The sequence below is a fragment of the Saccopteryx leptura genome, chromosome 10 (genome assembly GCF_036850995.1).
Source record: "Saccopteryx leptura isolate mSacLep1 chromosome 10, mSacLep1_pri_phased_curated, whole genome shotgun sequence".
In the NCBI taxonomy this organism is placed as follows: domain Eukaryota; kingdom Metazoa; phylum Chordata; class Mammalia; order Chiroptera; family Emballonuridae; genus Saccopteryx; species Saccopteryx leptura.
This window is the reverse complement of record NC_089512.1, coordinates 34,467,730-34,490,685: the sequence shown is the minus strand read 5'-3', so window position 1 is coordinate 34,490,685 and position 22,956 is coordinate 34,467,730. Positions and strand designations below refer to the sequence as shown.

At 41.0% G+C, this 22,956-nt stretch overlaps 1 non-coding gene and 1 pseudogene across 1 annotated transcript; one reads left to right on the top strand and one right to left on the bottom strand.

The window, feature by feature from the left end:
* The first annotated feature begins 1,680 nt into the window (after nucleotides 1–1,680).
* LOC136381834 (zinc finger protein 566-like) lies at nucleotides 1,681–16,176 on the top strand (annotated as a pseudogene).
* On the bottom strand, nucleotides 12,248–12,439 carry LOC136382630 (U2 spliceosomal RNA). The gene has a single exon (XR_010747268.1). It is a non-coding gene; the product is annotated as a U2 spliceosomal RNA (small nuclear RNA).
* Nucleotides 16,177–22,956: the final 6,780 nt, after the last annotated feature.

Genomic DNA, 22,956 nt, shown 5'->3' with positions numbered 1-22,956 from the left:
GATTGCGGTAGTCTGCTATCTTCAGTTGCAAAGACATCCTTTCAGTCTGGATCATTTTAATCTGTGTGCCGAGGCAGCTAGCAATTGCATACTTCTGAGAAATTCCAGAGGTAGGGGACATGTACTGACAGGGAAGATTTCTTTCAATCATTTTAAATATTAGCGGGACTATGTAGTATGCTGTGCATATAGATGAATAAGTAACGCAACACATTTTATCACAATTCTTGTAACCTGACCTTCATTTGGTGACTCAATTAGCTGCTCTCGACACTGTCTGTGCAAATGAATACATAAATCTTTGCTTTATAAGCATTCCAACTATTTTAAAATTTCTGAAATTCAGGCCATCTGAAGGGAATGGGAAAAGTGGGAATGGCAAGTACATTATGTTTGACAATGTCTTTTTTGAGAATTGTTTCACAAGAAGATTTAGTATAATTAAAGGTTTTTGTTATTTAAAAAAAAGCTAAGGTGCCTGACCTGTGGTGGCGCAGTGGATGGGGCGTCAACCTGGAAACGCTGAGGTTGCCGGTTCAAAACCCTGGGCTTGCCTGGTCAAGGCACATATGGGAGTTGATGCTTTCTGCTCCTCCCCCCTTCTCTCTCTCTCTCCCCTCTCTATAATGAATAAATAAAATCTTAAAAAATATATTTTTTTTAAATTAAAAAAAAAGCTAAGGTAATGCTTCTCCAATAAGTGTTTAGCATACGTTTTTCAGTATGTCATAAAATTTGACTTCGCATGTCCTTTTGAGCAGAAGATACTCTTTCTTTTCAGGTCCTCCTCCGCACTTATAATATGTTGGAATAAAATGAGAGTCAGGGAGGAAGTCAAAACTCCTTTTGTAAGAAAAAACCCCCACCTTTTAAGGACGCGTATTTTAAAACACTTTCTTTAGACACTTCAGCACTTTTATATAGGCGATGCCATCTATGAGGACACTAAACACTAAGTCGAACAGTGTAACTTCAAAATGGTATGCTTGAAATTTTTATATTAAAAAATACATCAAATAGATCTGTCTTTAAAACAGTGACCACTACTTCTGTAACTACAGAAATTCTTGACAAAAGACTTCTAAGGTCCTTTCTATCTCAAGTCTTATGATATTAACCAATATCTCAGATATTTCTAATTAATCACCACCCACCCCCTTATTTAAACTGACCCCCTCCCAGGCAAAGATGATCTCTAAATATCCCCAAAGAGTGGACTTGTAAGAAAAGAAATGAGAACTCTTAATCACAAAAGGACACAGAAGAAATCACTTCCTAGTTTCATTATTTCTCCCTCTTCCAGCCTGTCTCCTCCCCTCATCAAAATTATTTGCACAATTGATACCAGAGCCAAGTAGTTGGGGTTCCACTCACTGCAGAATGTTACTGGACATTCATAAAAGGACGCATTTTCCCTGTCTTCTCCCCTACTCCCGAACAACAATAAAACCCCAAACATTGTGACTAAATTTGGGTGAGGTGCAGGAGCAAAACGTACATGCTGGGTCTGTACAGGCTTGGGAATGACTTTTCCAGACCCAGGCTGGTTAACTTCATTCATCTGTTCGCAGCACAGCACTGAGGGCCTGTCAAACCTCAGTCCCTGTGCCGGGCTCGGAGACACACTGCTGGGTAAGGCTTCTCTCAGTTTTCCAGGCACTGGAGTGTGCGGTGGGGGACATGGCGCCAGGGCCAGAGAGTGACAGGGTGTGCTGTAGGTTCTCCAACAGAGGGAACACAGAAAACTAAAAGAAAAATGGATGGGGTGAGGGCAGCTAACAGCCTGGGGAGGGCAAGTGCAGGAGTCGATTTCGAGCTTCTGAAATTCATTCCTTTCCTTCAACGCAGTCCTCACACAGTCCCCTCTATCTGGCCCGTCCCTCTCCTGCAACTACTGATTACTTGCAAACCTGGCTTTTGTGGTGCCAGCGGACTTCAGCTCCAGGACTTACCTAAGGAAAACTTCCACGCGTACCCCAGCCCTGCGTTTCCCAAGCCCTGGACCAGTTTCCTCGTTTCGCGCACTGAGCGGACAGAGCGCACGACCGCGAGCGCAGCGCAGATGTCCCGGAACGCAGGGAGACTGTGGTGACCTCGGGAACCGTGGAAGGGACGCAAGGCAGCGAGGGCAGCCTTTCGCCTCCCGGCGTCCAGGCAGCTGGCGGCAACTCCCACGCCCCTCCTTGAGACTATATAAAGGCTTCTCCCCGCCCCGAGCCCGACCCTTCCCCGCCCTGGCGGCCCGGGCCCAGTGCACGTCCCAGGAAGGGGGCGCAGCGGTCGGTCGGGAGGTGGTGGATGTGGGAGTTGGCGGGATTACGGGGCCTGTACCTGCCCCGCCGGCTTCTCCCAGACATGGAACGTCTACCCTCAGCTCCAGACTATGGGAGGCTATTGACCGTGGAGAAATTTGGACATTCGCGGCGCGCACCTTCTTTGCGCCCAGCAGACAGACTCGCAGCGCGCGCTCTTACCCGAAGATTGGAACAGCTGTTGCTTGGTCGCTTTGGCTGCGTTCCGGGATCTTCTTGCAGAAGGCAGGGGCTAGCAAGGGAGCTCTATCTAGAGTCTTGGGGAACCCCTTCCTCTTGCGGGTGAAGGAATACCACGCACTGTGTCCCATGATTGAGGTCAGGTGCCACTGGGGGCCAGGATCCCTAGGAAAATATCCTGGACTCCTTTTTTCTACTTTTTCTCGCTGATTGCCCATTCATGAACCCATCCATTTATTTGTTTCACAAATATTCAAGCACCTACTATGTGCTGCTATTAGATGCTTGAGATCCAAAACCAAGCTGGCTCTCAGCCTGCAGTCTCACGAAGGACACAGGCTGGAACAGGAGATGGGGTGGTAACTGCTGGGTTGGTAAACGCTGCGATGGGAACATCAAGAAGGGATTCTAATTCCTACTTGAAAGGCCAAGGAAGCTTCCCGGAGGAAATTAAGTCCGAACAAAAATCTGAGAGAGAGCTAGGTATAAAAGCAGAAAAAAGAGGATCTCAGACAAGTGGAACAGGAGCTGCAAAGACTGGGAAGTCACGGGGAGCACTCCCCCTTTTCAGCGGAATCAAAAGTGTGTGTTTTTAAAATTTTGCTGTCATCCTAAGTTTTGTTGTTTTTTTTAATCTGAAAAAGATAAATGTAAGTGGTGGAACTGGGATCCGAAGGCAAGCAGTCTAGCCTCGGAGTAGGCTTTTATAGCATACCGTGTCAACTTGGCAAATGACAAGTTCAAAATAGAGATGGTTCCCATGGAATGGGGGGATTCCTCTTAAGTCTGAGGCATAACTTCGGGTCTCAGCTAGACCATCAATCACCAACTGCTATTGTGGCCAGGCCATTAACCTCGGTTTCTCCCCCAGTGGAGTGTAAATAATAAAGACATTTTCTCATGTTAATCATTGAGTGTTTTGAATCACGAGACTTAATGTTCATAGACTTGGCGGAGCAGCACCAGGTCGAGTGGCTTCAGCACGGTGACTCCTCTATAGGTCCATTGGCTGTGGTGCGAGGAGGTTGGGGGAATGTTGAAACAAATCAACAAAAATAGCAAACACTGGGACAACTCAAATTCTTACTAGTTTTTTACCTGAAATGATTAAAATTAAGTAACTCATGTTTTCATAGTCTCATATAGTATGAGAATTTTAAAGAATAAACCTCAAAACACAAGTATACTTTCCTCATCCCAGGATCATTATTGAAAGAGCCAGTTGTGATTCCTGGGAATAGGGTTTCTAGCCAATTGCCAGCTCACCCAAAGCTAGTTTGGAAAGGGAAACTCACATACAAACAATGCCCATTTGTTTTATGGATTCATTGGAAATACCAATCTGATAGAAGAGTTTCTGGAAGTCAAAAGCCTGTGACCCATGGACCAGCCAGCACCAATGATCACGTCAGTTCAGTTGGTCGGCTTGCTAGCACTGCCTTATCACAAACCAAGTCCCCTTGACATGCTGTTTTGGGGGATCTCAAAACACACTATCTTAAGTCCTGGATCTTTTGATGTTTAAATCAGTTTTCACAACTGTATCAAACTTTGACCAGCACTCAGAAAATTAAACTTCTTTTCACTTAGACTAAAGCAAAAAGGTAGAGAAAGAAGAAGGGTCCTTGGATCTTATAAATACAGGTGGTTGCCTAAAGTGACCCTGGATTTTCCCATTATGCAATTCTTGATTTCCGGATCAGAGAGAGGATGGGCAAATATCCAGCATTCTTTGCTGTATTTCTGATTTCTGGAAATTTTAAAAGAACATCTGTAACTTAAATGGAACTGTGGGTGTTATATGTGCTCAAAGTTTTTGTTTTTGTTTTAGCTCATGACAACCTCATCAAACTGGTCATAAATTACATCAAAAGACAAAGGCAATCCTTAACCTAAGCTATCCATATGAGCTGGTCAACCATGACAGTGTAGGGACTCTGGGAGCCATGTCCATTCATAATTCAGCCTTTGGGAGAAAGTCAGCTACCATTAGAAAGCTAGATGTTTACGGTTTAGATCCTTAAGCTACAAAAGTTGCCTTCCATTTGATCTTCCAAAGGCCAATCTTCTCCTTTACCCACACTATCCTACCTGACTCCTGCCAGTTCATCCTTCGCTCTTCTCACAGAGCCATCTTTCTAAGCCAAACACATCTAATCAATCACTCTGCTGACTTAATGCTACAAAGGGCTCCCCACTTCCTGCAGAGTAGAGCCCAGACTCAGAGCTCTTTATCTCTCTGCCCATTCTTCCTTTTTGCCTCGTATCCTGTCATCCCGCTACACTCCCACCACTACAGGTGAGCTCCCGTGCCCCAGCGATGATCCACATTGACTGATCTCATGCTCTTTTCATATCTCCTTGCCACTGTCGAGGCTGTTTCTTCTGCATTCATTCATTCAGTAAAATATATACTGAACACTTACCAGGCACTGTGAAAGATTGGAATTATTTTTATAATGATTATAAATACATATATTTTATCATAAATTAAAATAATATACTTAACTCAGGAATGTTATTTGGTTTACTCAGATCCATTTGTTTGTCAAATATGTTTTAAATACCTCATATGTGGCAGACACTGTATTAGACACCAGGATGCAATCAGATATATTTTCTGTCCTTAGCACCTCAGAGTCTAGAGTTGGAGGTGGATAGGTTAAGTGAATTATTACTTATTATTATGATTATGATTATTTGAAGGAGAGGAAGAAAGGGAGAGAGATGAGAAGCATCAACTCATAGTTGTAGCACTTTAGTTGTTTATTGATTGCTTCCCATACATGCCTTGGCCCTAAGGGGGGGGGGCTTCAGTTGAGCCAGTGACCCCTTGCTCAAGCCAGAAACCTTGGGCTCAAGCCAGTGACCATGGGATCATGACTATGACCCCACATATAAGCCAGCAACACTGTGCTCGAGCTGGTAAGTCTTCACTCAAGCCGGCGACCCTGGGGTTTCGAACCTGGGACCTCAGCATCTATCCACTGTGCCACCACTGGTCAGGCAGTAAGTGCATTATTAATGTGCTGGGGATCTGTATGCACTGGGCATTATCGGAGGAATGCTAGAAAGAAGGTGACACTTGGGATAAACGTTGGACCTGGGGTTGAGTAAGGAATGTTGAGAGCGGGAAGAAATAGTAAGATGGAAGAGCAGGTATGAAAGCATGGAAGTCAGTGGTGGCAGGACAATAGTAAGATGGAAGAGCAGGTATGAAAGCATGGAAGTCAGTGGTGGCAGGACAATAGTAAGATGGAAGAGCAGGTATGAAAGCATGGAAGTCAGTGGTGGCAGGACAATAGTAAGATGGAAGAGCAGGTATGAAAGCATGGAAGTCAGTGGTGGCAGGACAATAGTAAGATGGAAGAGCAGGTATGAAAGCATGGAAGTCAGTGGTGGCAGGACAATAGTAAGATGGAAGAGCAGGTATGAAAGCATGGAAGTCAGTGGTGGCAGGACAATAGTAAGATGGAAGAGCAGGTATGAAAGCATGGAAGTCAGTGGTGGCAGGACAATAGTAAGATGGAAGAGCAGGTATGAAAGCATGGAAGTCAGTGGTGGCAGGACAATGAAGAGGAATTGTATGAAATGAGGGGAGAGAAGTAGGTGGGGTAGGTGACGGAGCGGATGTGAGTGAGTGAGTGAGTGAAATGAGTCCAGGATAACTCTCAGTTTTCTGGCTTGCCACTAAGTGGGGCAACACCATTTACTGAGAAAGAGAACATAGGAGCAGGAGGAAGAAGCTTGATGAAAGAGGTGGAAGAAAATAATTCTATTTTGGACGTTTTGAGTTTGAGAAGCCTGGGAGCTGTCCAAGTGGTGATGCTCAGTGACTAGATGGGTACATTTAGGTCTGGGGCTTGGCAGTGAGGCCTCAACTGGAGACATGAATGTCAGTTCCTCATAAAATTAATAGTTAAAGTCACAGGAGTATATGAGGTCATATAGGGAGATTTCATTCATTCATCATTCATTGAAATATTCATTGAACTCCTACTGTGTGGGAGGTTTTGTTCTAGACCCTAGTGATACATCAGGGAACAAAACAGACAAGATTCCTGCTCTTCTGGTACCGAGGAAAGAGGAATGGGAGCGCCTTATTGGATGGCAGGAGAAGATTACAGTTTTAATGCAGAGAGAACATGACTTTGGGAAAAGTCTTGAATGGAGGTAAAAAGTTAGTCCAAGAGCTATCTGAAGGAAGAGCATTTCATGCAGAAGAAACAGTCACTCACTGCAAAGGCCCTAAGCAGGAACATGACTGTTACATTTGAGCAAAGAGAAAAAGCCAGTGTTACTGACGCAGGGTGGTGAGTAAAGAGAGGAGTAGGAGGACATGAAATTAGAGAGGTAATGAGAAGGGGACATGTCATGGGGAGCAATGGAAGGTTTTGCGCAGAGGACTGATTTGATGTGATTCCTGTTTATAAAGGATAATAGACTATATGGGGACAGGGATGGAGAGCAGAGTCCTGGACAATAGCTGACATTTAAGGGATTCACAGAAGAAAAGGTTGTTCAGGGCAGTGGGAATATTGCTGGAGGGTCATATCCAGGTGAACTTAAGGATAGTATGATCTTAATACTCTCCAGGACGTGGTGACTAGTTGTGAAAGAATGGCCAGCAAGGCAAGTGGAGACCAGGGAGGGACCCTGTCTAGAAACCAGGGGATGACAGCTGTGTAGGAAGAGACTCATGGATGAGGCCATGGGTCACAGAGTGGTCTGGAAGGATAAGGCTTGGGGAACATTCTTTGGATTTGGCAGTGCAGAAGGCTCTGCTGGCTGCTACAGGAATGGGTGGGTGGAGGGGGGAGCCAGAACTTGGCATCCACTGAGTGAATGGGAGGTGGGGGAGCTGCAGGATTGCAGGTTCTTTCAAGAAGTATGGTGGAGAGAGAAGAGTTAGGGTTATACCTTCACCGAGACCTGGTATTGAGGGGATGTGCATCTTACTGATGATAGCAGAGCTTTTCTTTTTTGGAGACAAGTGGGAGGGAACTTGTGTGCCCATTAAATAGGCCAGAACTGGGAAAAGGAGTAGGCAGATGTCCACATTGCATGACTTCTGAGTCTGTACTTTATGACACACTAAATAGGCTTATAGCCAACAGTTGGGAAATGCAGACTTATAGGATGATCTCTAATTGTACCTCATGAATTTTAAAATAGTACAGTAAAATGCCAAGTTGAGTAGGTGAATTTGGATCTATCACCATTGGCGGCTGGCCCTTGTGCCCCACCCATCTTCGTCATCAGACAAGCACAGACTCAAGTTCTTACCATGGATGGTAGGGAGCGGGAGGCCAGTGAGGAAATAACTGTCTTTATTGTCACTGGGGAACTTTGCCAGTTACACGATCAGTTGCAAACTGATACATTTCACTATCTTTGCTTCTGTGTCCTCTGAAACCTTAACGAATGCCCCAAAACATTGGTTTTTATTAATCTTTCAATAATCTTGCAATAATGAGACCCTGCATTTTACACAATTGATTTTCAGACTGGGCTCACCATATTGTGGCAGGTGTTTACTGGTACAATTCCTTCCTTAGGGCATGTGTTGAATCAATCAAAGAGATATATTTTTTAGACCTTGAGGTTTTGAATCAGCTGTGAAGTCAGAATAGAGGAAGACTTTCTCCGCATTCCGTCAAATAAATGTTAAAAAGAAGGAGACATTGAGCCAGGGTTTCTTTTTGTGAGATTTACTCCTCTGGTACAATTCTGTAAGAGAACAATTCACTCCTATGGGCCATTAGGAGGTAATCAAGATTTAGCAGAAAATTTCAAAATCCTATTCTCAAGATTGCATAGAAAAAGTACTTTGTCTTTCAAGGCACAGAAAACACATGAAACTCATAATAGAATAAAGTTTCTCTCATCTTCCATAAGAAAACCACTATATTCTATAATCAAGCCAACACACAATCCTCCAAGAATGGCAAGGGAGGGGCAGCTGGACTCTGTGAATCTGACCACTGACCCCAAGACTTATCTTACTGGTGGGGACTTTTCCTCATTGATATTGTTATCACTCTCAAGGATCTCACCTTAACCCTTTGGTCCCAGAGGAGGCTCCCAGCTTTCCCTTAGCTTTCTGTTCACAATGAAGAAAGTCCAAGAGAGCCCTAAAGCAGGGGTTTTCAACCCTTTACATTTGGGGACTGGTGAAAACAGGAGAATTATTTCAAGGACCACTAAGGCAGAAATTATCCTGAGCACAAGCGAATTTGACTAAGATCGTTGGGACTATAATCTTCATACAACATCAGGGTGGTTAACTCTTTTGTGAACTGGCACAAGATTTCTGGTGAACCGGTCTGCAGACAGTGGTTGAAAAACACTGCCCTAACAAGCTATCTAAAGACTCAGAAAATTAACAGAGAAATAATAATAACAACAACAGCAGCACCATCATCTGCAACAATGGCAGCTAGTCAACCCCATGAGGCAGCTGTCATTCACAGATGAGAAAACAGGCATAGAAACTCGAGGCTGCTGCCCAAGCTTAGTTGCACAGCTACTAGTTATTGTAGCCAAGACTGAGACTCAGGAAATGAACCACAATCCTGAATACAGGATAACTCACAAACAACCAAGCAATCTGGCTCCCAAGGTATGGGTGGTGGATTGTGTTTCTAAAAATGGTTGCAGTGATACTTCTTATGTTTCTGTCTCTGCAATTTGATTAAACATAATTTCATTGACTTCTCTATACTAGCATGGAAACTGTCGTAGTGTGCCCTCCCATTCCCACTCAAAAGTAGACCCCTGAGACTAAGATTCATGTGCCAATAGTTTCTTTGGGAGGTGGTCCTAGAAAATACTGCTAAAAAAGTGAGACAGGAAAGGGAAGGCTGCCAATGATAGGATGCTATCCAGCAAGTGACCACTGTGGACAGCTGGGGCTCAGTCCCACAGGGGCAAGCTGGGAAACGGCGCAGAACACGCCTCAGTAATTTATCTAAAAATCCCTATGTCTTACTGGCTGAGAGGTACTCCCAGAAGGATGGACTCTGGCACCTCTGGTTCTCCCGGGAAACTGGCCGAGCAACTGGCAGCATATAGGATTGAGTGCCGAGATGGGAGAGGAGGGACATCTGCCAGAGACCTTTTGAGCCTGTGTGCCTGGGTCAGTGTGTGGACCCAGAGAACAGCGGGACAGCAGAAGCATAGAAAAGTAAGACGTGATGAAGGCTCACATTGCACAAACACAGTGAAACTCCTCTTGGGTTGTGGGCAGGTGTGCTCCCACACTGGCTCCTGTCACTTTCTTCTGTCCTTGCCTGTCCCCGATTGTTCTCCCACTTGGTTCCCCCTTGCTCCTGCCAGTCCTCTGTGGGCTCGTGGTGGAGGTGGGCACTATCTATCTGGCTGGATGCAATGTTAGTAGTGTTTACATCTCTGTTTGGAGGACATCGGTGTGGAAAAGGTACCTCCACATTGTTCAGAGAGGCTGTTGTGTACTTTGTGCAACATGAGGCTTGTCAGGGGTTAATTCTAGCCACTGATGAGTTTAGTTGAAAATTATTGAAAGCACACATCTAAAACTAGTCAAGAATGTGATTTTCCTTTCTCTGATGAGAACTGATCTTCTTGGCTATGTATAAAATAATTCATTTTGTTGACCGAGTGCCCAACCCAGATGACCAAATCTCAGCAAATTAGAAATTACCTGAAAGCTTGGAGAAAGGTTTAAATTTATAATCTGAGTGCTTTACTATGTATATATTCTCTTTTCACAAAGAGGTACATATATCTACCATAGTGAATTTTGCAAAGGTGTATATTTTTTGAAGTGAAAACACCAACAATTTTGTACTATTTAAATTTGACAACATGATTCTGAGATCCTCAAGAGTCTGTGAAGAAATCAAATCCCCCAATAAGATACATGATGCTCTTTGGAGGCAAACTTCATGTGAGTCTTCTTATCCCTTTTCAGTGACAAGCTTAAGCTAAGGTGGACTGTGACCCACAAATATTGACTTCCCTAAGGCTACAGTTTCACATTAGTAATAGTAAATAGCAGAGTCCAGACATAAAGACTGACTAGCCAGGAAGTGGAATCTTGCCATCTGCAAGCACGTCTTTGAACCATTATTTAAGGAAACATAGGACAGTGGCTGGAATGAGTGACGTAGCTGTACCAACGATACTGGAAAGCTGTGTCCCCGTTTATGTTCACACTCACCTAGCATTTCTTTTTTTTCTTTTTTTCTTTTTTCTTTGCAATTTATGAAGCTTTCATTTCTGGAATTTTCCATTTAATACTTACCTAGGAGAAAAGATACTAGAATCACCTTGTGTTTTTTAAAGAGCCATGTAAAGAGCAATGTTAAATTTGTAAGGAAGCTTATTGTGGTAGGCACGTAGAAATAAGAGTTCAGAGAAGTTACACTAAAATATTATGTTGGGGTTTTCATGGAGTTAGGGGTTGACATCCTCCTCTGGAGAAGCCCTATACTGAAGTCTTATTCAGCCAGACTAGATCCAGTTACTTAAACTGCCTGAGTTAAAGCTTATTTTAGGCATCTTGCAGAAGTGGTCAATCTCTGTTGTGAAAAAAAAAAAGCAATAAAATGTTAAGATTTTCAGAATGATTCATCCCCTTAAGAACAATGAATCACAGTCTTTTGGTGTGAATTTTAAATCTTTTGTGTACAGTATAAATAGTAAATATATATTTCTAACAGCTTCAAATACTCTAATAATCATTTAGAATAAGACCAAAAAGGAAGTGGATACATTGAAAATGTTAATTAACTTTTTTATGGAAGCAGGAGCAATTGACATTTCTACAAATGATAATTTTTCTGTAAGGAAGATTATTGAACCAATATGGGTAAATGTTTAAATATATATATATTTATTTCAGTAAAGTCCTTTTAAAGAATAATTTGCATTTTCCCACCTTACAAAAGGGATCCCATCTTGGATATATTTCTATTCCAAGTCCTCTTGTGTTGGACTTTGTTACTAAACACTGTGTGCTCAGTGTGTGATATAGTGTTCTCAGATATGGTGCTCTTCTCCCACTCTTTTCTCTCAAAACTGTGAAGAATTTTAGATTTACTGCAATTAGTCATTTATCCTCCGGGGTGCGTGAGGCAGCATTACACATCTTCATACACATGCACGAGCACACGCACACGTACACGCACCATGCAGAGATTCATCTATGCATCCTTCCATTGGCTGAGGCTGCAGTTTCTGGAGACAAAAACCAGAATTCCTCTGTACAGTAGTTGCAAGAGTGATGGTAAAAAATAGTTATGGCCATGCACAAAATCTAAATTTTCCTAAAGGAATGAAATACTCAGTGAACGTATCCAAGGTTCAAAGATTTATTTCCAATGACGTCAACTTGGGTTTTATCTGGTCGGCATTTTCCTGAGAGCAGAGCCTCAGAGAAATAGCTCTTTTTAATTTTAACTTTGGGAACAGAATTTGCATACAGACCCTTCCCTCCCCCCCCAACACATACATCCTGTCCTTCTCACCTTTATAGCTGCTCTCTTCAAGTTAAAACTTGGGAATGAGCAGGAAATGATACACGTACATTTTTCCTGCTGAAATTGTGGGCTTGTGAATTCTAAGCTGGGAGTAATTTTCTGTTCCTAGGAAATAACTCTAAGATATCTTTCTTCATGTATTGTTACTAAGGTTCAGAGCAGTTCCTGTTGCTACTCTTGCTAAGAGAACATCATTTAAAGGTCAAAACCCATGGTTCCCACTCTAACATTTTTGAGGAGTGGATTACTTAATAGGAGAGAATATTAACTATCAATCAGAAGTTATCATGACATTATTTCCATGTTTCCAAAGGTGAAGCTGTTTCTATAATGATGTGCAGAATCACCGATAATTAACTTTAAAAAATTTTTATCAAGTCCAACCTCTTCCTGCACTTGATCTTAGCCAAAAGGCTGAGAAGCGATGCTACCTCTTCCTTTTTCACCTGAAGTAATAAAAGTATAGAGATGGCAAGCAAGGTCATGCAGCAGTTGATGGCAGAGCTGAGCCCCAAACTACTAGTCCCCTGATCTCTTCACTATGACCTGCTGCTTCTCACACCGACACCTGCCATGCTTTGAAATATACAACCTACCAGTTCCATGGCAGAGCTAGACTGGTTATTACTGTCTTCCTCTCTGTGGGTAGGCTTCGCCGTCCTTGGGAAATAAGAAAACCCAGGGCTTGAAGTTCAAAGATGTGGCCATTTACTTCTCTCAAAAAGCATGGGAATGCTTTTCCTCTGCTCAGAAGGATTTGTACTGAGACATAATAATGGAGAATTACAACAACCTGGCCTCACTGGGACTTACTGATTCTAAACCAGATATGACCTCCTTACTGCAGCAGGGCGAGGAGCCCTGGATTGTTAAAAGGAAGGAGACAAAAGAATGGTACCCAGACTGGGAGTCCAGAAGAGAAATCAAGAATTTATCTCTAAATAAGGACAGTTACAAAATGAAATCATTGCAACAGGAGATGACAAAAAGACCTGTAAGCTCTCATATTGAGTGCACTGGGTCAGAGTTAAGAGTGAAATCAAGTGCTCCTTAGAGAGACAACAGGATGGACGTTTCAGACCAGCTATAATAACCTCTGAAGAAAGGCACACTTCTACTCAGTGCAAAGTTCACAGAGCACCTCAGTAATTCATCTCGGAGTGAAATAATGCAAATGCAGGGGATAGAAGGAAGCCTTCAGGTACCACGCACACCATGTTTAACATGAAAGCAGTCAAAATAAGGGAAAAGACTCCAGGTGTGGAGAGTGTGGAAAAGCCTTTCATAATAGGTCAGACTTGATTAAGCATCAGAGAATTCATGAAAACAAGAAAATTAATGAAAATAAGAAATGTGGCTTGGCCAGTGGTGGCACAGTGGATAGAGCAGGGGTCCCCAAACTACGGCCCGCGGGCCGCATGTGGCCCCCTGAGGCCATTTATCTGGCCCCCGCCGCACTTCTGGAAGGGGCACCTCTTTCATTGGTGCTCAATGAGAGGAGCATAGTTCCATTGAAATACTGGTCAGTTTGTTGATTTAAATTTACTTGTTCTTTATTTTAAATATTGTATTTGTTCCTGTTTTGTTTTTTTACTTTAAAATAAGATATGTGCAGTGTGCATAGGGATTTGTTTATAGTTTTTTTATAGTCCGGCCCTCCAACGGTCTGAGGGACAGTGAACTGGCCCCCTGTGTAAAAAGTTTGGGGACCCCTGGGATAGAGTGTTTACCTGAGATGTTTGATGGCCCTGGTTCGAAACCCTTAGGTCACCAGTTAAGCATGAACTTGACGGCTTGAGTGAGGGCTTGCCAATTTGAGTGCAGGATCATCGATATGATCCCAATGTCACTGGCTTGAGCCCCAAGGCCACTGGCTTGAACTTAAGGTTACTGGTTTGAGCATGGGGTCACTGGCTCAGCTTGAGTCCCCCAGTCAAGGCACATATCAGAAGCGATCAATAAAAACAAACAAAAAACTAAAGTGAAGCAACTAAGTTGATTCTTCTCCTCTTTCTCCCTCCATACCTGTCTCTCTCTCAAAAGAAATGTGCCTTAATTTGTGACTCTGAAATTACTAAATACTTCAGAGCATTAACACTAGTGTGAAACCTCATAAATGCAAAGAATGTGGGGGAGTCTTTCCTTCTAGCTCACAACTTATTGGACATCAAAGGAGTCAGACTAGTGAGAAACACTAAATGTAAGGAGTGGGAAGAGCCCTTTCCATCTGCCTCACAACTTAATTTCCATCAGAGAATTCATACAGCTGAGAAATGCCATGAATGTGAGGAATGTGGAAAAGCCTTCACCTGTCCTTTGCACCCTTTTCAACCTCAGAGAATCCATACTGGTGAGAAAACTCATAAATGTAAGAATGTAAGAATGTGGTAAAGCTTTGCATATGACACATGACTTAACCTTCTTTCTTCCAAAAAAATTTTTTTCCATTGATTTGAGACAGAGAAAAGGAGAGAGAAAGAAGCATCAACTCACCATTTCACTTAGTTGTTCCATTCAACCTCATGACCTCAATGTGTCAGGATGATGCTTTACCCACTGAGCCATTCAGCCAGGGTGACACACAGCCTTTTAAAAAAGATTTCATTTATTGATTTTAGAGAGAGAGGAGGGGTAGAGAGAGAAGTATCAACTCATAGTTGCTTCACTTGAGTTGTTCGCTGCTTGCCTGTTGTACGTGCCTTGCCCGGGCAAGCTCAGGGATTCAAACCTATGACCTCAGCATTTTAGGTCAGTGCCACCACAGGTCATGCAGTGACACACACCTTAATCTTCATCAAATAATTCATACCAGTGAAAGATGCTATGAACGTTAAAAAAATGAGGCCTGTATTTGTGCCTCACCACTGAGTCTACATCAAAGAATTTATACTGATGAGAAACCTCATAAATCAGTGGTTCTCAAAGTGTGCACCAGGGCACACTGCTGTACCCTAGAAGATTTCCAGGTGTGCCCTATGCTATTCCAGAGAAATATGTGCCTGTTGAGGACCAAAAAACCAACAGGGTTTTTGGAATTTAGATATTTGGGGGACAGAGGTGTGGGAAATTGGTTGTAAGCCGACAGTCTGCCCAACCCCCCACCTCACTTGCCTGATTAGGTTGCAAAAGGCTGTTAAGCTGTGGTGCTGGATTGTTTACACTACCCCCCATGTTCTCCAGAAAGACTGGAGGCAAGTTTCTTCTATCCTTTGTTTGGTGTAAAGTTAAGATGATATGTATGGTGGGGGTTTTCTGCACTCAACACAATTAAGAGTAAAAGAGAGGAATTCTTCAATGGATTGATGAGGAAATGAGAGTTTGCCTTTCAAATGTATGCCCAAACATTGAAGAAATCGCTAGGACACATCAGACTCATGTTTCTCATAAACACAGGAATGAAAAAACTTAACACATTTGCACCAGGACCTGCTTAATTTACTAGATCTTACTAAGAATGTATATATATATTTTTGCTGTTTTTTAATTTTTTAACCCCTTTTTTACAAATTCTAAAAAAGCATAACTCAAAAAATGTAACATAAAAATGTTTTTTAATGTCAGAATAAATTTAATTTTATCGTATTTATTTTGTTTAATTACCATAAAAGCATGCTTGGACTTTACATTTTTTCTTTAATATTTGACTTAATTATTATAACATATTTTTCAGAAATTTGTATATAGTGCGCCTACAATTATTTGTAGGATTTTATATGCGCCCTGACTTCAAAAAGTTTGAGAACCACTGTCATAAGTGTAAGGAATGTGGGAAAGTCATTATCTCTGATTCACATCTCATCTGACATCAGTGTTCATACCGGTAAGAAATCATCTAAATGTGAGGAATGTGGGAAGTCCCTTCGTCCAGGCTCAGAACGTACTCAACATCAGAGAGCTTGCTTACGCTGCTGAGAAACCCTATATATGGAGGCAACGTGGCATGGCCTTCACTTGTAGCACAGAACTTACTTGATATCAGAAAGTTCACACCAGTGAGAGACCCCATAAATGGAGGGAATGTGAGAAGGCTATAATTCAAGGGTCAGAACTTACTCATCATAGTGGTGGAAAACCCTATGAGCATAAAGCATATGAGGCCTTTGGTCATGAATCAGAAACTGAGTCAACCTCAGAAAATTCATACAGGACAGAGGAGTGAATAAAGACAAGTGGGACAATTCAGAATTTAATTGACAACTGAAATTCCTACTAGTAAACAGAAACAAACAAAAACTCCTCTGATTATAAGGAATGTGGGAAAGCATTTGAGGATAACTTAATACTGGGGGTGTAAAGTTTTTTATTTGAGTCAGAATTTGTTTGGCATTTGTTACGAGAAACCTTATAAATGTTAGGAATTAGGTGGGGTGTTATTTGTATTTCTGAATTTATTTGAAATCAAAGTTTAATTGGTGACAAACTTCATGAGTGTAAGAAAAAAGGGAAAGCTTAAGATGGCAGCAAATGTGTTAGAGACATTAAACATTCAAACTTTTCTCAACATCAGGGTCATTAGCCCTTATAGGAAATCAGAGAGTTCATAACGTAAGTGACATATACAGTGTGTCTGTAAAGTCATGGTGCACTTTTGACTGATCACAGGAAAGCAACAAAAGACAATAGAAATGTGAAATCTGCACCAAGTAAAAGGAAAACCCTCCCAGTTTCTGTAGGATGATGTGGCAGCATGTGCGCATGCGCAGATGATGACATAACACCGTGTATACAGCGGAGCAGGCCATGCCAGTCAAGATGTGGATGGTACAGAGGAAAGTTCAGTGTGTTCTGTGGCTCACTAAATTTGAATCTGTGACCAAAGTGCAACGTGAATATCGGCGCGTTTGTAACGAAGCGCCATCACATAGGAATAATATTACTTGGTGGGATAAGCAGTTGAAGGAAACTGGCAGTTTGGTGGAGAAACCCCGTTCTGGTAGGCCATCAGTCAGTGACGAGTCTGTAGAGGCTATACGAGATAGCTACCTAAGAAGCCCTAAAAATCTGTGGATGAGCCCACATCGAACTGCACTGAATAGGTATGAAACTGGGAGAGTTTTCCTTTTATTTGGTGCAGATTTCACATTTCTATCATTTTTTGTTGCTTTCCTGTGACTGGTCAAAAGTGCACCATAACTTTATGGACACACGTACATGGGACTCCAATTTTCTTTAGCTAACAAGTTATTCATTGATAACTCATACTTAAGAAAGGCTATCTTAACATTAAAATTGTAGCAAATTCTTCCATCCTGCCCAAATCTTAATATTTGCATGTTTATCCTCTAAATTAACCTGAACTGAAGCAGAGTGGGAAAGAATTTAACCAATATTTAGTCTTTATTTGTCTTCATCACTATAACGCATTTCTTATAGGGCAGATGACTTAACTATATCTAAATTTTCTCATTTATAAGTGAGTAACAGCACTATATTTCTTAGCATTGTGAAGATTAAGTAATTATATCCCTTCAAACAGTATCTGAATTGTATTCAAAGTATGATAGATAAGAGCTGCTTTTATTATCACTTTTCTTCATTTTCATAATTGTTTGTTACTAGAAATTATACAGGAGGATGGCCTTATGGGTTCAGTGACTATATGAATATCTTACATTACATCTTTCTTTATTGAATGTTAGGTAATTCCTTCTGAAGAAAAATAAAAAACTCAAACTTAAAAGATAAAAGAAATATACAACCCAAATCGTAATTTCCCATAAAAAAATTCATAGCCCAAAAACGTGCAGATTTTACTATTTACCAGTATTTTAAAGACCACAAGTCACCACTGGGCTTCTATGTTTTCACATATTTTGTCCTTCTATGTATGCTCCTGGAGGGGACTAATACACAGTGAACAATGAGATTTTTCCAAAAGAAACAACTGGTTCTCTTCTTTCTTGGCTGTCTAAGGAAGAATAAGGGTCAATCTATTTCATAAGTGATGTGTCAGACAACTGATTATTTCACCAAAGATCTGCGTTCTACCTTCCACAGTGTGAACTTTTCACTGGGAAGCTAAGAACCACCATTTCCAGACCCCTTTGCATCCATATGTGGGCCTATGGCTAGTTTGGGCCCATAGAAATTCACATGAGAGTGATGGGTTATTTCTAGACCAGAGAGCTTAAGAAACAAATTTTTCTTCCCCACTAACTTTTTTCCTCAGAGAGTAACTAAATCCATAAAGTGAGGAGGGAGAAAGCATGTATCCTGGAGGCCTCAAAGTTCCCCTGGAAAAAGCTAAGTAAACTTTTGATGTGTAAGCACTCTATCAGTCAGCTATTGTGGTACAAATAGCCACTCCAAAGCCTAGAAGCTCAAAATAACAGCAATAATTTCTTTACTCACAAACCTGGTTTGGATAGGGCTCTGTAGGGACAGTTGTCTCTTACTTCGCATGACATAAGGTGGGACAGAGCCTCTGGAGGACTTATTTCAAGAAGGGCCAGTCACATGGTTTTTAAGTGCATGCTGGGTGTCAACTAAGAGCTTGGCTGAGCAATGGGGGCCTTCAGTTCCTTTCCGTTCTGGACTCTGACCTGGCTACTAGCCTTTCTCAAGGCAGAGTGTCTCAGTTCCAAGAGCAAATAGCTCAAGAGGTTGTAGAAACTGACACTTTTTTTTTTGAAGTTTTGGCCCAGATACTGACACAATATTATTTATACCATAATTTATTGATCAAGTAGTCATAGAGCCCAGAATCAAGCTCACAGGACATAGATCTCACTTTTCAGAGGGAAACATGTCAAATAATTTTGAGGCCTTGTTTTAAAATTATCTCTTAAACCACTGTGATTTTGCAGGTTTTATGATAAGGCAAGTAGTGATACAACTACTACAGTTATAGTGAGAGAGAAGAAGATATCAGCTCTTTTTTTATTTTTTTTTTATTTTTGAGAGAGAGAAAGAGAAAGAGAGAGAGAGAGAGAGACAGACAGGAAGGGAGAGAGATGAGAAGCATCAATTCATAGTTGCAGCACCTTAGTTGTTCATTGATTGCTTTCTTGTATGTGCCTTGACTGGGGGGCTATAGCCCAGCCAGTAACCCCTTGCTCAAGCCAGAGACCTTGGGCTTTAAGCCAGTGACCATTGGGTCATGTCTATGGTCCCACGCTCAAGCCAGTGACCCTGCGCTCAAGCTGGTGAGCCTGCACTCAAGCCAGTGACCTCAGGGTTTTGAACCAGCATCCCAGGCCAATGCTCTATCCACACTGCACGTCAGCCTGGTCAGGTAAAGTGTCAACTCTTAACATCATACATTTTAATTATAGGTCAACAATAAAACCTGCGGAGAGGGGTCTTTAACTTTTGTGAATTACAAAATGAAGAAATATTTAGGAGTTTCTGTGAAGCCCTGCTGACTTTAGCTTTAAAATATATGTGGTTCCTGCATATGGTTCTTGACTTTTTCCTGTCTGACTTATTTCACTTAGCATGATATTCTCAGGGTCCATCCATGTTGCCACAAATGACATTATTTCATCTTGTCTTATGTCTGAGGAGTATTTCATTGTACAGTATATATGTACAAAGCAACAAATGAACAGACAAGAAAAATAAAGACACAAAAACTCGAAGACTCAGAAAACAGTATGGTGGTTACCAGAGGGAAGGTGGGAGAGTAGTAAAGGGTTAAATGTATGGTGATGGAAAAAGGTTTGGCTTTAGATGATGGGCACACAATGTAATATATAGATGATGTATCATAGAATTGTACACTTGGAACCTATACAATCTTTTTAACAAATATCATGCCAATAAATTTAACATATAGTTTAGTTTATGCTTAGAAATGCTTTTTAAACAGTCTTTTGGAAAATTATTAAGGTACCAGAGAAATGCTCTAAAAATTGACAAATAAAACGATAAAAATGTACTTGCACATCTCTTGTAAGCCAATGAAACACCAATCAAAACAAAACAAACAAAAAACACTGCAGGGTAAAAATGGACAAGGAACATAAATAAATATATGGTTCACAGAAGGAGAAATGAATAGCTAATACAGACAAAAAGGCTGTCCTACTTATTTGTTGAATTGGTTGCCCAAGATCCATTTCTTCTTGGTAACAACACTCTGATTTCCCTTGAGAAGTTATCACTTTCCCTGTAGCTGTGGTTCAGTGTTGTAATCAGGACACTGCCCATTCCCAGCTTGAGGTCAGGCATGTGGCTCAAACTAGGTCAACCAGAACTTGAATCTTATGAGAGGAATAGAGAACAAAACTACTGGGCTTCCATTTTGTTTCTGCGATGGTGTCCTGAGCTGACCCAACCCAATGATGCCCTTCTGTACTGACTTTATTGCTGGGATGCCTGCTTCCTCACCACCAGGAATGCCTGTCTTACCCATTCCTAAGCCTCATTACTCAGCTCCCATTAATTCTGTGAGCTTCTGATATCCTTCCTCTGCCTTCCTCTTGATTTATATCACCTAGATTTTTTTGTGTTGCTTGCAATGAAAGAACACTGATCTATACAAATGTTCACCCACAGCAGTAATGAAATATATACTTCTCACAAAATTTAGGGGACCAAGAAACTTGTGATACTCCAGTACTTTTAGCCTTTTGAATAGTGCATTTTCACCAATTTAATAAAAGTTGGGTTTGCATCTCATTTGCATAATCAACTTTCTTTGACTTGTCCTTTGCTTATCTGATGTTTTTGTTTAATAAAAAAATCAAATGTTTTTTTTTTTATCACTTCATATTCATTTTAAAATATCTCCTAATTTTTGTGAGCAGTATATATTAAAGCAATGAGAATACAATTTCACTTTTTGAACTGGCAAAGATTTTTTTTTAAGATTTTTTATTTATTCATTTTTTAGAGAGAGGAGACAGACAGAGAGAGAGAGAGAGAGAGAGAGAAAGAAGAGGGGAGGAGCAGAAAGCATCAACTCTCATATGTGCCTTGACCAGGCAAGCCCGGGGTTTTGAACCAGCGACTTCAGCATTCCAGGTCAACGCTTGTACCCACTGTGCCACCGCAGGTCAGGAAAAGATTTCTAAAACTGAATGGTTTAGTTTTGCTCAGGTCTGAGAAAAATGACTGCTCATACTTCCTGGTAGGAGTGTAAATTGGTACAACCTTTCTGGAAGGTAAGGCAGTATATACAAAAAAAACTTAAAATGAATACATACTTTGATTGAGTCATAAAAATTCTGTATAAAGACTTAGCTGCTAGGATATTTATTAAAGTGTTATTTACAATTGGGAAAATTAGAAACAATATATATTACTGGGATGGCCATATAACGTATAATCTAAAAGGGAACACTTTTGAGAGTGAAAGAGGACACTATAGTAATTATGCCAAGACAAAACTCATAGACCAGGCCAGTTTCACATAAACAGGGATGATCATAATCTCCTTATATACCGATGACTGGGGGTAGTACCATAAGGGTATTGTATATCCAGACAACAGAATTCAGTCAAGCTACTAGAAATGCTTGTATATTAAAATCCTATAATTATTCGAGTCTATTTCTGGAACTTTGTATCACTCCATTGATTCACCTAGGTCTTGTTGTACCCAATTAAAACACTTATGGCTTCTTTAATATATATATATATATAAAGCAAATCACCTGATATTAATTTTTAAAAAAATCTTATTTATTGATTTTAGAAAGAGGAGAGAGAGAAAGGCGGGGCGGTGGTGGTGGTGAGGAGCAGGAAGCATCAACTCGTTTCTTCTTGTATGTGACTTGACCGGGCAAACTCAGGGTATTGAACCAGTAACCTCAGTATTCCAGGTCAATGCTTTATTCACTGCACCTCCACAGACCAGGCCGTGATATTAGTATTTCTTTCAGCCTGACCAGGCAGTGGCACAGTGGATAGAACATCATATTGGGACACTGAGGACCCAGGTTTAAAACTCCAAGGTCACCAGGTTGCTGGCTTGAGCTCAAGATTGCTGACTTGAGCAAGGGCTCACTGGCTAGGCTGGAGCCCCCAGGTCGAGGCACGTATGAGAAAGCAATCAATGAACAACTAAGGTACCGCAACTATGAATTGATGCTTCTCGTCTCTCTCCCTTCCTGTCTGTCTTTATCTTTCTCTCGAAAAAAAAATTCTTCCAGATGAAATGTATAACAATTTTCTCAATTTCTATACCCACCCTCCCCAACTTGTTAAATTATATAATATTTTAAGAAGAAATGACATATTTATACATTCTGTGTTTTAGGAATATAGAGTGTATCTATTTTCTTTCATATTGCTTAGTGGAATTTTATAGTTCCTCTACATTTCTTGTTATGCTTATGCCTAGGTATTTTACATTGTTGTGGTTACTGTAAATAGTATCCCTTCATTGTTGCTACAAAAATGTTATAGATTTGTGTGTGTGTGTATAAAACCAATCAACCTACTGAATATCCTTTCCAATATAATAATTTTATTATTATACAGTTTTCTTGGGTTTTCTAGATAGATGATCATATTATCTCAGAACAATAACTTTGCCTCTTCCTTTCACATTTTGTTTTATTGTACCATTGTATTTGTTAGTATTTTTTGAATGGAGTTGGATAATACTGGCATTGATTGGCACTACTGTTCATTTCTGACTTTAATAAGAAGACCCCCTGTTCTCTGTTTTCTCATACATGATTCTTTCTCTTCAATTCACCTCCTTACTTTCCTTTACTAATTCCTACTACTTCTTCAGATTTCAATTCATTGCTTCTTCCAGAATTACCAACTCTTAGTATATTAAGTTGTAATTTCAGACTTTTTTGTGTAGTCAAGTGACTAATGACTATCTTTCTCACTCATCTGTAAACTTCATGAAGTCTAGGGACTTGGCTGAATTTTCTCACAATGGTACACCCAGAACTCAGTAAGGGGCTGACCTGGCTGATGCTTGACAAGTATTTGCTGAATTCAGTAATTCTAGCATCTTATCATTAAGCACAATGATGCTC